Source organism: Solanum stenotomum, chromosome 10 (assembly GCF_019186545.1).
Source record: "Solanum stenotomum isolate F172 chromosome 10, ASM1918654v1, whole genome shotgun sequence".
NCBI classification, from domain to species: Eukaryota; Viridiplantae; Streptophyta; class Magnoliopsida; order Solanales; family Solanaceae; genus Solanum; species Solanum stenotomum.
Window position 1 is genome coordinate 29,386,490 of NC_064291.1, and position 5,371 is coordinate 29,391,860.

Genomic DNA, 5,371 nt, shown 5'->3' on the forward strand with positions numbered 1-5,371 from the left:
ATGAGTTTAAAAGGTAAGTTGATCTCTCAAATAGAGATAAAGTGTGTTGGACATTTGCTTCATGAGCACTTCAAATCAAGTCCACACAAAACATAACATACGACATATCTTCTTATAAGATAACAAAATTTACGTTCCATGAAGGTCAATTGGGAAAAACTAACTCTATTGCTAGCTGGAAATATATTCTTGGTAAGCCTCTAATTAATTTCATATTTCAATTGACTTTAATAGAAGTGAGAAATGAATTAGTTTTCTCTCCCTTTTTTCATTTTGTAATTTATCTTACATATGTCTGTGAAAATAAGGCGTAAAAGCAAAATTAAGTAGGAAAAAAGTATTATGAGAAGATGGTTTTACACATATTCTTAAAAGGTTCACATCATTTTATGTTAAATTTTGGAGATCAAAAGTAAGAACACCTAGTTTCGATTAGTAGAAGTGTACGTAGAGTATTATCAATAGTTCAAAATATTCTAAAAAATTTCAAGAAATCATAATCAAACAAAAAAAAAAAATGATTCTTAAAATTGTAAAAGTTCATAAAAAGGGACAAAGTAAATAACAATATTTTGAGTTAATAGTCACAAAGAAATTCTCTAGATAAAATTCTTGTAGTATGTTCATTTAAAGTAAAAATCATAAAATTAAAATTCTAAAGAACTATTAGCATTTTAGATTATAATGTTATTGTTAAATAACATCACATTTCACTGGGTAATTTATTACATTAACTTAAGTGTATTTATATATATGTTTAAATATATGTACATAGTGTATGTATTATGATCAATTATGAAATTAAATGTGTGTACTTTTTCTTCCTTTGTATTCTTAATATACTTGGTTTGATAACAAGAGAAAAAGAGCGGCATTCCAAACAAGTCATACATATAGACGATGTGGAAAAATCAATCCACTGGCCTGAAACATATATAAATCATGAATTCTTTAGAGCGGATTGACAGGCCAAGCGTACGGAGACCGTCAAAGAAGTGCCTCAACGCGATTCGCTCCTCTTCGGGCAACTCGTCCACATCTACAAGATACCTGACGGCGTTTACAAATTTCTTGAGCGTGAGCTCACCCTGCGCTCCTGCCTGACGGACAACAAGTTCTTTTTCCTGCCCACATATTTCTTGCAAGAGCATGCCACTGGTTGGTTTATCCTATATTTCAAGAGTAAATACCGCCGTGAGGAATAACGGTTCCTCTATTTGTTTGGTCTAATACCTTCAATTTTATTGAAGGACATATGAATGAACTATACAAGTCAGTGACAATTACTTTGACTGCAAAGGAAAACTTAATCACTTGGACTCTTTTATGTACGAGAAATTGAATGAAAATACTCCAATGCCCCTTGATATTATGGAGTTTCTTATTGGTCTCATTAAGGACCTTGAGACTTGCCATGTTGGGAAATAGATGTCATTCCCCATTCCTATTAACATGATGAAGTATTATGACTATCCTAAAATTTTGTTAATAAATAAAATTACTTGGTGTGATATATGTTTGAGGAGCTTGATGAAGTATTGGTTGTATTGTAAATCTCTTTATGAATTAATAGAACTGTTTGGTGTGATATATGTTTCACAATTTGTGTATGTAAGCCTGTTCAATGTTAATTATACATATATGATGGAATTTTCCAAGTGCTTATGCAAATTTAGATGGAAATATTATATGGACTAAATTAGTCAGATACTTTTTAAAAACATTAATTTCTTTGGTTAATTTTGTCTTATTCTCTTAAAAGAATTATAAGTTATTATTTAATTTTTAATAGAGACATAATTTTTTTAATTGTAAATTGTGATTTCTATAATCATTTTGATGTTGTGCGGTAAAACATTCATAACTAATTATTTAAAGTAAACAAACACCGACAATTTAACATTTAAAAGTACTAATTAGACAAAACATCCTTACCATATCTACTAGAACTCACTATAGAAAAAATATTCTAAAAGAGTTCAAGAAATCATAATCAAACAAAAAATGATTCTTGAAATAGTAAAAGTTCATAAAAAGGGACAGAATAAATAACAATATTTTGAGTTAACAGTCACAAAAAAATTCTCTAGATAAAATTCTTGCAGTATGTTCATTTATAGTAAAAACCACTAAATTAAAATTGTAAAGAACTATTAGCATTTTAGATTATAATGTTATTGTTAAATAACATCACATTTCACTGGGTAATTTATTACATTAACTTAAGTGTGTTTATATATATGTTTAAATATATATACATAGTGTGTGTATCATGAACAATTATGAACTTAAATGTGTGTACTTTTTCTTCCTTTTTATCCTTAATATACTTGGTTTGATAACAGGAGGAAAAGAGCGGCATTCCAAACAAGTCCTACATATAGATGATGTGGAAAAATCAATCCATCGGCCTGAAACATATATAAATCATGAATTCTTTAGAGCAGGTCGGCAGGCCAGGCTTATTGGGACCGTCGAAGAAGTGCCACAACGCGTTTCGCTCCTCTTCGGGCAACTCATTCACGCCTACAAGATACTTGACGGCGTCTACAAATTTCTCGAGCATGAGCTCACCCTGCGCTCCTGCCTGACGGACAATAAGTTCTTTTGCCTGCCCACAAATTTCTTGCAAGAGCATGCCATTGGTTCGCTTACCCTGTATTTCAAGAGTAAATACCGTAGTGAGAAATATCAGTTCCTCTGTTTGTTTGGTCTAATACCTTCAATTTTATTGAAAGACATATGACTGAACTATACAAGTCAATGACAATTACTTTGACTGCAAAGGAAAACTTAATCACTTGGACTCTTGTGTACGAGAAATTGAATGAAAAATACTCCAGTGCCCCTTGATATTATGGAGTTTCTTATTAGTCTCATCAAGGACCTTGAGACTCGCCATGTTGGGAAATAGATATCATTCCCCATTCCTAATAACATGATAAAATATTATGACTATCCTAACATTTTGTTAATAAATAAAACTACTTGGTGTGATTTATGTTTCAGGAGCTTGATGAAATATTGTAAATCCTTTTATGAATTAATAGAACTGTTTGGTGTGATATATGTTTCACGATTTGTGTATGTAAGCGTGTTCAATGTTAATTATACATATATGATGGGCTTTTTCAAGTGCTTATGCAAACTCAGATGGAAATATTATATGGACTAAATTAGTCAGATAGTTTTTAAAAACATTCATTTCTTTGGTTAATTTGGTTTGTATTCTCTTAAAAGAATTATAAGTTATTATTTAATTTTTAATAGAGACATGACTTTTTTAATTGTAAATTGTGATTTCTATAATCATTTTGATGTTGTGCGGTAAAATATTCATAACTAATTATTTAAAGTAAACAAACACCTACAATTTAATATTTAAAAGTACTAATTAGACAAAACATCCTTACCATATCTACTAGAACTCACTATAAAGAAAAATAATTAGATAATTATTAATCACTTAGTTGTTTTCTACTAGATTTCCTCACCTCTCTCTCTCTCTCTCTCTCTCTCTCTCTTTTCTTCCCATCTCTCCATCCCCTTTCTCTCTTTGTCTATCCCCATTTGCTCTCTCCCTCTCCTCGATACTATTTTAACTTTGAGTTTGATTCTATTTATACCATATTTCCACTCTTACTCTAGGAATTCCTTTTCCTTTCCTTTAAACAAAAAATGTTGGTTTAATTACTAAACACAAAGATATATCAAAATCTAATTTATAAGAAAACACCAAATATGAATGATCGTCTAGATCGTTTTCCCTTTATTGCTTTCTTTTTGATGTTTAGAGTATTCCTATAGCAACCCAAAGTCATTTAGGACTTGGAGGGTTAAATAGTACGGTCACCTGGTAGTTTATTTGGTTTTTGTGCAAGTTTCCATGTTTAGGAGCTTTAAATGTTTGAATGGTTGACTTCGGTTGAAACTTCAGGTAGACGATTTCACAATGCAACTCTAATGGTTCCTTTAACTCTGGAACATTGAGTTTGCTCCAGAAGGATCTTCAGTGCGGATCTTGATGCTTCTGAGATCATTTTTAGAAGACTTAAAATGGAGTTTAGGTATGGATTTGGGACACACTGTTTGTCGAGAAAACATTGGGTGGATGTTTTGATTACTCTATTGAGTCCGAAATGCCGAATTCAGTTGTGTAGCATAGTTCATTCACTTGCACATGGTTCTGAACGAATCCTTAGCACCCCATAATGGATTTTAAGCCTTGTGGAACTAGGTGGTCTGCATTAGCTGGTGCAACCCCTATTCCTCTTCACATTCGTGCATCTTTAGCCAAATTCATTCTCCACGATCTTAAGCTTAGTGTCATGCTTGTGGAGGCTAGTAGAGTTGGCCATCACGTTTGTAGGACTTGCACCGCATTTTCATAGTCCAAGGGGGCTGACCCTTGATGAGTCTTGGATTTTGACTCATTTAGGGCTTGTTATTCATAGTATTAGTGTCCTCGATGCCTATTTTGTGCTCTAAACTAATGTTTGAATGCTAATTTGCAGATATAAAGGCAAAATAGCAAGGTAAGGACAACACCGGGCAAAAATGAGCGAAAAAGATGAAAAAGGCTGAAGATAGTAAATGCTGAGAATTGCCAAAGCCACTCGACGAATCGCCTAGTGGCACTTTAGCTCGCCTAATATTCCAGACTGCTAGCCTGGGGGAGAATCCAAGTTGGCAATGGATTTGGACTTTTGGCGAACCGCTGAATGGATCAGTGACAAAGACTTTGATCTCTTGAAGTTACATAGTCTGAAGGATGATGAGCCAAGGCAAACCGGCGATGGAAAGGAGCAATTGGTGCATCACCGACTTGGTCAGCGATGCTCGACTAACTCCCCCGAGTGACCTAGAAGGCCAAAATCTGGGAACGTATAAATTGAATTTCAAAAAGAGAAAAGGAGATCTGGTCAAATCCTGCCATATCTTACCATTGTTAGACTTTGAGATTTCGTTAGAGACATTGCTTTTCTTAGTTTTTAGGAGTTTTCTAGTAGCTTTTGAGTTGGGTTTTGGATTTGAAGATAAAATAAAGCATTGTAAAGATTCAGAGATTAATACCCAACTTATGGAGAACGTAACTGGTATTAATTTCTTACTTTTTATGATGTGTGGCTAAAACCCCATTCTTGGGGGTGTGATTATGTGATTAATTGTCATAATTAGCTTATGGGTGTTAGGAATTACTGATTTAATTGCTGTTTTGAAGTGGATTCGATTGGTAATTGAGTTTTAACTTATGATTGTAGTTGCAAATGCAGTTCTAGCGTAGTATTCTATGCTTGCTTGAGAAAGAGGTTTTAGAATTAAGGTTACCAATTGATGATTGGGTTGTTATCGGTTCAGCTCGAGAGAGTGA

At 33.1% G+C, this 5,371-nt stretch overlaps 1 pseudogene; it reads left to right on the top strand.

Annotated features, from left to right (window-relative positions):
- On the top strand, positions 1-2,914 carry LOC125842615 (kirola-like; annotated as a pseudogene).
- The last annotated feature ends 2,457 nt before the right edge of the window (positions 2,915-5,371 follow it).